Here is a 10858-nt window from a genome sequence, read left to right as displayed (position 1 = left end):
AGCAAGCAACGAAACGGGAGAGCAATAATTATCACCGTTAGCCAGAGCGAGCCAGTAAAAGCGAACGGACAACACTTCGATGGGGGCGTCCATTGATGACGCGATATGCTGTTGTGAGAAGCAAAGATAAATTTTTGAACTTCCAGCTTTCATGATAAGAAAATACCTACTAACGTTTATGCGACATTTTTTGCCACGAATTTATGGTTACAATAATTAACGACCAGTCCAAATCAGTTTGGTATCCTCATCAACATTCACGCAATCGATGGACGCCCCATACCAACACCGCGGAGTCATGCCATGCCAGCCATGCCGCACCGTGGAAAGAAGAGATTCACAAACACGTGTTCAGCTGTGGGCAAAGTGACGGCGGCGGCGATCGTCGGTCGGTCGGTCGGTCGTGGCATGAGTGCGAGCTGAGCAAAGCAGCGGCGCGGCGGCGGTGTGGAATGGTGTGCGTATGTTTTCTAGTTTTTCGTTCGACTCGGTCCGAGAGTATTGTGTGTGGAGTAAAATGTCAGCCATTTCGCATTGAAAGTGGCTACGCTGCAAAATGTTCAACGGTGCTCCGGTGTAACGTGGACCGGCAAAGTGGGCGGAAACGTGCTAAAGTGATAACGGGCACTTGGGTGCAAAAGTAACGGTAAGTGTCTTGAAGTGAAATGGGGATGGACATTTTCCAATAAGATTGTTTTTCTGTTGCTGCGATTCAATGAACATCGGTCGGCGTAGACGTTTTCAATTCTTATGCACCGTCTATCGGTGAAACGGTGAACTTGTTCAGATGCTCGCTGTTCGCTGGCTGGATGGCCTACACTAGAGCAGTGTTGCCTGGCGGTTTTTACTCTTCTGATAGAAAAGTATTGGAGTTGTGCATAATTACAGCTAATTGGAAGTTGTGAATTTATGCTAGTTAATAACCCAGAGAACAGACATCCAAGTCCAATCTGAATTTTGTGAAAAGAATATTTCATCAACAACACAAATGGCAATAGCGTGGCGCTGCAATCGGGTAGTTGTTCATACTAATGTAATTATGTAGTACTGACTGTGGTAATATGGTGTTTGGCGGCACTCGTGTTTTCATCGTGTATTGATTTGCATCCTTACCCAAGTATTTAAATCCTTACACAGCTTTCTGAATGAAATTTGTTTTAGCCTGGATGTCTGTTCTATGTGTTAATAACATAGAAAACAGACGTCTAACTTTGCTCTCTGTCTTGTGTAAAACATTGTAACGGTCATATCAGAGTATGTCGTTATGCTCCCGTCATGTGGCTCTAGCGTCCCATCACTTGATCGTGTTGTCATTTTTGTTTCCGTTCGCCGTTTTTGGCATTTGAATGCTTGTGTCGCTTTGTGGGTTAGTGTTTTTTTTTAAACGATGAACACTGTCATCGTGCGGTCAAATCGGCTTTATATTATATTTAGAATATAATATTATGTCGGGCAGTCTCCGTTGATAGCGTTGAGGTACACTTAAATCCTTTAAACGCGATTTCGACGTATTTCTGTACTTTGTGATTTTACGTCTGTTTGCGGTGCAGGACTCTAGTGAAATTTGAAGGTTTGTAGGGCCGCTTGGTACCTATTAAATTAAATCATTTGTTGGAATCGCTCAATGTTTTCCTCACGCAAAATTTTAAAAATATAGAACCTGGTGAATGTAAAAATATATAAATAAAAATGCGTGGTGAATGTAAAAATGTATAAATAAAAATGCGTGCATTTTGGTTTTGATCTATTTTTGACGGCGATAAAATTCTAACGGTTTGGCACCCCTTCACTTTTTGTGGCTTCTTGCTGGTTTCTCTGCTCTCCACGGCATGCTGGTGTAGGTTCGGTACGATTTGCTACGCGACGAACGGTGAACGAGCGGCCGTGGTGTGGATGGACGGCGGAAAGCAGAAAGCACAGCAGCAGCAGCACTGCCAGGCCAGGCCAGGAGGGAAACATTGCGAAGAAGTTGAGTTGAATCGGGATGTCGTCGTCGTCACCGAGTCGAGGCCGAGCGAGAAGAACGACGGGGGAGTGTGTGAGTGAGTGAGCGCGCGGCAGAGCCAGCAGCAGTGAAGTGAGAGCCCCGACCGACCGAGTGCGATTTGATGTTCGGAAAAAGAAAATGGCCGCCGTCGCGTGTGTGTACATCTCACAGCAGCACTCAGGCACTTGGGTAGCGCTCCTCTTGGCATAGACGGTTTTTGTTTTTCCACGTAATTTTTCACCTTCTAAGCGCGGTTCATCGACACGACAGCAGAGGGCGCGAGCTAGAAGATTTGGCGGAGATTTTGTGCGTATCTGCTGGTGATATTTCGCGTGTGTAATCCGGAACTGGCCACGGAACGTGAGTTTTACGCGCTGTGTGTGGTGGATGAGAACTGGGAGACCCTGGAAGTGACTGACGACGTCGTGTGGTTCAGAGCCAGCCGCATCCGGAAGGCTCCGCGGAGTGTTTCGACAGCAGTGTTTTATTCGCTCGGTTCCTCTTCCTTTCACGAGTGAAGACGTTTCATCATCGGCAGCGCAAGAGAAGAATATTTTCATATTTTCGGTGCTTTTGGTTCGATTTTTCATAATCCACAATAAATCCGCGAGAAACCGAACGTGATTAGTCGGGTTGTCCCCGGTTGTGTGTCATGTGAAGGGGTTTGAAGGGAAGGAAGAAGAAGAACCCAACAACAACAACTACAATAGCAACAACAGCAGTAGTAGCAGCAGAGTAGCAAGCAGAAGAAGAAAAGAGGCGAAATTTCTGTGCGGATCTATTGCATGATCCGGAGGATGAAGTGAGTGATGGGTTTGTGCGGAAAACGGGAAAATTTGCATCATCCACGCAGTAAAGTGCATTTTACAAGTGAATCCCGGAACTCCGGTTCGATCTGGTTCCGGAATGGAGTGCAAAATCAATTAAATTCAATCGAAAATGTGATCGGGTGATGTGTGAGAAGTGTGATTTTCGTTACTGGCTGAGCTCCCCGGAATATGACTTATGCTAAGAGCACTAAGGGCAGGCTGACGCGACGTGGAATATCTGGTTCAATCCGGCCCTCTATGATGACACCAGCATGGATGCGGATGATAATATCACCTTTAGTGTGACCGCGGAAAATGATGGCACCAGCTGCTGGTGAGTTCGTTTCGGTGGTACGCAATTCCCCCTCGCCATGTGACTCGGGGCCTAGTATCAGCAGCTGCCTATTGCCTAGAGAGAGTAATTCCCCGTTTCGTGTTCGACTTTTTTTTGCTGGCTCACATGTGTGATTGACCGCGATTAACGTGCTTTAAGATGGGTTTTGTGAATAGATCCGGACATTCTTCTGAACCAACCATGTGGACGGCAGTGTCGCACTATCATCACAATGTGGCTGAGATAGAACATGTGATTTGATGAATCTTCAAATTCATGATCAGGTTGTGCAATCTTACTGTTCCTGATAGAATTTTTCCTTAATGGAAATTCAAATTTAAGATCATATGATAATGATGAGATAAATAAACATGTGGTAACTTTTGAACCCCCACCTTTAAGAGGTATGCATGTATGCATGAAGGAGTTTGAACCGGAAATCTCTAACATACATTTCCTTAAGAGTTAGTTCTTTCAACAATTTTTGGACATTTTGTGTCGTTACTCCTTAAAAGATTTGATAAGAACAGCTAGTTGGTTTTCAAGCTGGTAGAATTTTCGGACACCTAACATCAAAAGACCTCAAATGATCCCATTAGCTACTGGTTGTTATGTGGGTCATCCATCTATGGTCTCGTGTCAGACATTTTTAGTTTATGCAGTTTAGTTAATTTTCGAATAACATGACAACATTGCGAATCCAGGGACATTTTCGATCACATATTTCTTGAAACTATTTTAAATGTAGCAGGGCTTCACTTGGTAAAATTCACAGGAATTCTACTACCTGGAAAAATCTGGAATACTCAGGGAAGTTTGGCACCGATAGAAAAAAATAAAACATTATTGTGTTGCAGGAATAAAAAGTAGCGAATTTTATTACTTGTAGATCTACTCAGAAACAATGTCCACAGAGTTTACTAGATGGTGGCTGTGAATAAAAAAGTGTGCGATTATGTAGCGTTAGTGTATCTCCATCTAGAAAATCGTCTACAACGATTTTTCCAGAATTTCGTCAGGGTTGCTTTCTGGAATTCCTTGGAAATCCCTCTTGAAATTCCTCCCAGCGTTTTTTACAAGAATCTTTCCGTATTTTTTCACGCTATTTTTCTTGGTATTCCATTTCGAAATTCTTCCAGATTTCTACCAACATTTTTCCAAGATTCGAATATTTTTTCCGGGATTCTTCCTTGTAAATCTTCCAGGATTCCGGAATTTTGATCGAACGATATCTTCTACGGGGATCATAGAGAATTTCTGTAGAGGTTTTGCTAGTATTGCTCCCAGAGTTCTCGCCATAGGTTTCCACCAGATTTTTTCCGAGATCCCCACAAGAGTTTCTCTCAGGATATACCGCATATGCCTCGGAGTTGCTGTTAGAGTTTCTCTCGCAATTCCTTTTGAAGGAGTTATTCTTAGGATTTTTTGAAGTTCCTGCAACCGAGCCAGCGAGGCCTTCGGGATAACAACATTGACAGCAATTCCAACACTCTGTAATTTTTTTTTTGAAACTTTGTATTTTTCTTTCGGTGAGCCCTTCTGGCCCACCATACATGAGAAAAGAGAGAACCAGCCAAGGGCTGAAAGTCTATAATATAGCTAAATCAATCAATCAATTAAAGTTCCTCCAAGGAAGTTTTTCACTAGTAATGCAGGAATTCCTTCCAAAGATTCTCCTGTGATTTTTGCAATAAATTTCCGATGGCTTTCTTTAAGAGTTTCTCCTTGGATTTCTACAGAAGTTTCAGTTGATATATTTCCCAAAGGTTCTCGAGGGATTGCCTTTAACGTTTCACCTGGGATTTCTCTCAGAGTTTTTCACTATTTATCCTGGAATTTCTCCTCAGATTGTTTTGGAGATTCTTCTGGCTACTTCCCAGTATTTCTCATGGAGTTCGCTCCGTGATTTTTTTTTATATTTTCCAGGCTTTTACTTGTAGTTGATTATCTTATTTCTTGCAGTGATTTTTTTAAGATTTTCTCTGGATTATTTCCAGAGCTCTTCCCGGAATCCCTACCACAAATTATCCCGAGATTCAGGATGTTCCTTTTTGGGATTTCTTTGATAATTGCTCCCGGAGATGGATTTTTTCAAAGAGTTTTTTCTTAGAATGTCTCCTGGGATAACTTACGAGATTTAATGTAAGAAATTCCCGAAAAAATATCTGAAGAAATTCTGGCGAAAAGCTCCGCAAAGACTTCTCGACATCTCGAGAAGAACTTCGAAAGAAATCATGAGAGAAACTGGGATCCAGGGGACGGTTCAAATATGACCTCCTTCATTTTTCGAGAATTTTAGACCCGACCTCCCCTTTTTGTCACGATTTTTCATGGAGTGTTACACTTTCTTAGAACCCCTCCTCCCCTCTAAACGATGGACGTCATATTTGAATGATCCCAGGAGCAAATATTAAGGAAATTAAAAAGGGAATTTTGAAAACATCTAAAAGAAATCTCGGAAGAAACTACGTGTGAAATCCCGCAGGGAAATCCTCGAGGAATATCTGAAAACTGTCTCTGGAAGAAATCCCTGGAAGAACATCTGCAAAAAAAACAAGAAAAACTGCTGGTAAACTATCCAGAAACCACTAAGAGAAATTCTTGGAAGTACTTCGGAAAAAATCTGGAAAGATCTTCGGGAGGAATCCAGTGAGAAACTCTGGAAAACATACTCTAGCACAGATCCCGTGAAAAACCTCGAAAAACCTGAAAAAAATCGGAAAGAACTATTTATGGAAGCAAATACGTAAATATCTCTGGATATATTTGAAAAAAAAAAACTAAAGAAAGCCAGAAAAGAAAAACCTTTGTTAATTTCAAGGAAAAAAACTGCGATAAACTGAAAATGAATTTAAAGGAGGAATTCCGGAAGGATTTGAAGGAAGAATCATGAGTAGAATTTTGAAATCTCCACATTATTATACCAATACCACCAGCACAGAATACAATCATCCTAGTTCATATTCAATACTGTGTACGGAATGTTTTTTCCTGATTTCTTAGATTATTTGAACGTCATTGTTGGTGGAAATCTCAAAGCAGTTTCTTGTGATTAACCCTAAAGAACTCTGAAAAAAATTAGAAATATTCCTCATCCGATTTGTGTATTATATTCGATAGAGTTTTGTTGAAAAGTTCTTGAAATAGTTCAGCGATTTGGTGTAATCTCTTGGATAGTAAATCTTGCGCATTTTTCCTTAAAATTTTTACCTAGATATTTACTTAAGTTTTGAGGATCTTCTGTGTAGTTTTTGAGAAGTATAGATTTTTGCACACATTTGCGAAGAATTTTATACATCATTGCAGAAAAATTTTCTATCGCAGAATAGTGAGCAGATTAGTTCTTAGCATAATACCAAGAGGATAATGGTTTTTGTTCATGAATTCTTATTTGTGGAACAATCTCTGCAGGTACAGTGGTACAAATTCGTTTAAACGCACTAGATTTTTGAACGGTAAATTTTGCTTAAAGGTCATCCGCATTTTATTGGTATATATGTTGATAGACAATCACGTAATACAATATCTGCAAGAGTAACGAAGAATTGTTTTTAATTCGTTTTCTTTTTATCGGGGAATAACTGTCTCGTTTTTGGCGGAAAATTCGTTTAAACGCACTTTTTTCGTTTTTTACATAATTGTTATTGACAAACTATTTCACAATTTTTTATATCAATATGCATTTCTACAAGTACTATCACTAGTGATACTCAGAGCGCTATTATCATAAATTATAATATACAGCAACATAAAGAAAATGTTTTGAGAAGTAGGTGCGTTTAAACGAATTTGTACCACTGTATATCTGGGCCCTGGGGATGTTCACCGTCGTATTGCTGGAGGAATTCTGTGATTTCCGAGAGCAACGCACGCTGTATTTTTCAACATATTCCCACCAAAGTTCTTTCTTTTGTGTTTAGTGGGATTGTCAAAGAATCGGTAGCAGTTCTATCTTCAGATTTTTTGTAGAAATATCTGTCAAATATCAGATGGATTAAGTCGAGTTGAATCTTCCTGAAAGAATAACCTGAGGAATATCTTTGCGAATCCCAAAAGTAGTCTCAGCAAAAATTCCCGAAGGAATCATAGCAGGAATGGCAGGAGGAATCCAGGGTTTATATATCCACAGCTATAAAGGCCCGATTCCCGATCGGTCAAGGAAATTTTCGTAAAGGCAATTTCCATCACTTCCTTGGGCATGAGTCATCTTCGTGGCTGCCACACGATATACGCTACAATTGCCAAATAATCGTTAGCAGAGGAAGAAGCAGACTTTGTCCCAATGGGGACGTTAGGCCAGGAAGAAAGAGAATAAGATGCAAGAAAGAATTCTTGAAGGATTCCTGGAATAATCTGAGCAGAAATTCCTGAAGAAATTATAGCTTATACTTTCGGAGGAATTTCTAGTAGAGTCCATAGAAGTCAAATCTCTGGCGGACCACCTTTCGGAAGCCTAGAAGAAACCTCTGGAGAAATCATAAGAGTTTCTGGAGGAATTCAAAAAAATCTGGAGAAATCTTATAAAGTACTGTACATGGGCAGAACGGGGATATCAAGATGTATTAACCGGAATTCCTGGAGCATTTTGAGTTGGCATCCGTGGTGGAATCCTACTAACAAAGTATAACAGGAAGAATGCCAATATAATTTCTAAAAAAATATAGAAGCAATGTTTGGACAAAAGCTCTGAAGGATTTTCTTGAAGAATTCCTTGGAAAATTTTCAGTAGGTATTTCTGGAGGAATCCTGATGCAGCAATTCTAGCAGGAAATGGGATACGAAATCCAGTGGCTGATTTCTGGATTTATCCAAATAGGAATAAATTTTAAAAAAAAAACTGATTCTTCCGAGAATTCCTCTAGGAACTTCCAGAAGTTACACCAGCGATTTCAGCAGTTTCGCCGGATATTTCTCGAGGAATTTAATTGGGATTTTTTTCAGGAGCCTTTTCGTTAAATTTTCCTGTAGTTTCGCCGAATGTTTTAGGGGATTCTTTGTGGAGTAGTTCCACCACGAATTTCTGTAGAAGTTTCATTGGGAAATCCTTCAGGATTTTCACGAACAATTGCCATGTAAGTTCCACCGGGTATTTCTATAAGAGTTTTAAATGGAATTTCTGTAGGAGTTTTGCCGGAACCACATATAGGGTATTGGTTCCTTATTAAGCATGTGGCCATTTTTTATTTACGCCACTTTAAACTATAAAGTTCATTCAGAAAATTATGGACTAATTCTGGAAGCAACCATCATGAGTCCCAGAGAAGCTTTTAAAAGAATTCTTCAATAAGCGATGGGAAGTCTCAGAAAATTTATTAAAACAAAATCAGGAAACATTTCTACATTAAATTGATTATAATCAAAATAATTATCAGGTATTTCCACAGAAGGAATTGCTGTAACTTCCGGAGGGGATTCATAGTAGAATACTCAAGATTTCCTAGATAAATTGCACGAAGAAATCCTGGTAGCATTTCCAAAACTATTGCAGGCAAACTCTCTGTGGAACTCTTACAGAAATTTTCAGTAAAACTCCTACGATCTGAGTGCCATAATTTATGGCACTTGAAATTCTTACAAGACTTTCCCTTATAATCATTCCCTACAGCCGCTCGAGAATTGCTGAAAGAATTTCCTAGTATCTAGAACTTTTTTTTATCTGTATTAACGAGATTTTTAGCCCTAGGCTAGTTCATCTCAGGACCAACGCTTTACTTCCCTTCCGAAGGAAGAACTCAAGTGTTCTAACCATCCCACCAGGTCCGTTCCACGTGTCTAGAACTTTTCTCTACAGCCGCTCTGAGAATTTTCCCAAGAGCTCATTCAAGAATATTTCCAGGAGTTTGTGCGATCGTTACTCAGGAGTTCATCTGGGATTGCTTTTCCGGTAACCAGTGTACGCAAAATATGCCACCGCAAGCGAAAAATAGGCAACAAAGAAGGCACGGCAACAACGCTTTGTTTTTTCGTTAGCAGATAATGACAAAATCGCTCCCGAGTTTGTTCACAACAAAAACGGTAGGAATATTTGTCTCTTTCTATTCACATCGTGATTTTCGCATTGTTTTACAACTAAAACTTGACTCAGAGGTTTGCAAGAGTCTTAATTCGTTCAAATACTTAGGAATTCGATGATGTGGGTCGAAAATTTCTGCAGAAAAACCGGAATATCGGCACACGCACGGCAAGCGATGTTTATTTTATTGCTCTCATAGCCTGACATGCGTTTGTTGCAGAGCGGCTTTGTTACCAACATGCACCGCTTAGGACAAAGCGTTTGTTTTTCGGCGTGATCCGTTTTTCATACCCTGCCGGTAACTTTTCCAGGGTTACAATGGTTTCCCTGAGAATTCTTTTGGGAGTTCCTCCGGAAACACGTAGCTGCAATCGATCTAGGAGTAGCACCGGGTGTTTATGAAAACATTGCAAGAAACTCCAGAGGGATTGCTTAGAATAGTTCTAGAATGAGTTTTAGATGGAGTAACATGATGTACTAGGCAAAACATGTACTGGAATTCCTGGGACATTTGTTTAAAAAAAATGGAGCAAGATTTTTTAAGCAATCCCTGCGTTTTCACACGTATTTTAGCAAAAACTTTCTGGAGTATTTCTGAAAAAATTCTTGTAAGACCTTTTCACGAATTCTTCGTCGGGATTGTCTAGAGTAATTATTGAATGAATTTTAGATGAAGTAACATTTGCAGTATTAACACTTCTCGGACAACTCGAGGTACATATTTCCGGATAAACTTTTGAAAGAGTTTCGGGAGTTTCTCATTGATGAATTCTCGGAAGAACTACGGAAAAAAACATTCGGGAGGAACTGCTGAAGAAGTTCCTGAAACCGTATTACAGAATTCTTTCTCTGGGGAAGTTCTGGAGAAAATTTTCTAAAAATTTTTTGATAGAATTACTAGAAGAGGAATTCCGGGGCAACTTCTGAAAAATATCCTGGTAAATTGTTGCATGGATTCTCGGACAAATTTTTGTATTAATTTATTATTATTAAATTAAATTAAAAGACAAACTCATGAACTCGGATTGAGGAGTTTATGGAAGAACTCCTGAAGGATTTCCCGGAGGAAATCTGGATGGAATCCCCGTTAAAATTCTGGATAACTACCGAGGTACTGCTATTATTTCATGCATTCCCAAATTGTTCGAAGCAATAGTTATTGGATATTTATTTCAGCAAATCAAAAACAGCATAACTCATGAACAACATGGCTTCTTCAAAGGGCGTTCCATCAGTACATATCTGACGGAATTCATTAACTACTCATGGAATGCCACGGATAATGGCAACTACGTAGAGGCTATCTATACAGACTTCAGTAAAGCTTTTGACCGTATCGATATACCCATGCTACTCTTTAAATTGAAAAAAATAGGGTTCGAATCAGGTGTTCTTAAATGGGTTGAATCATACCTCACGAATCTTAAATTCAAAAGTGTTAAATAAGTCAAATACATGTAACTTCTGGAGTTCCTTAAGGATCTTATTTAGGTCCACTTTTGTTTATCTTGTATGTCAATGATGTTTTTAATACTAAGTAAGACTAATATTCTCATATATGCTGACGACACGAAACTGTATATCGAAATAAGAAAAATGAAGACTTTATGTTCCCTCCCCCTGGATATTCGATCTTGACGCGATGGGAGGGCTTAACCCATTAGCACTTTAGCGTCAGTTCATTCACCACCGCTTGGATTTTGAGCTAGATATAT

The 10858-nt window shown here is 39.8% G+C and overlaps 1 protein-coding gene across 6 annotated transcripts in view; it reads left to right on the top strand.

Moving 5' to 3' along the window:
- The first annotated feature begins 355 nt into the window (after nt 1-355).
- The window catches only part of LOC109397755 (uncharacterized), a 199072-nt gene continuing 188569 nt past the window's right edge, over nt 356-10858 (top strand). For 2 of the 6 annotated variants that reach the window (XM_062859265.1, XM_029878116.2), the window contains exon 1: nt 356-646. The gene's annotated coding sequence lies outside the window, so the exon portion shown is untranslated. Of the gene's footprint in view, nt 647-1807; nt 2790-10858 lie in introns of those variants that run through there. The other 4 variants (XM_029878117.2, XM_029878115.2, XM_029878119.2 and 1 more) reach the window with 2 other exon arrangements.

This window comes from Aedes albopictus, chromosome 3, assembly GCF_035046485.1.
Source record: "Aedes albopictus strain Foshan chromosome 3, AalbF5, whole genome shotgun sequence".
Classification (NCBI taxonomy): Eukaryota; Metazoa; Arthropoda; class Insecta; order Diptera; family Culicidae; genus Aedes; species Aedes albopictus.
This window is presented reverse-complemented; position numbering and strand designations above follow the sequence as displayed.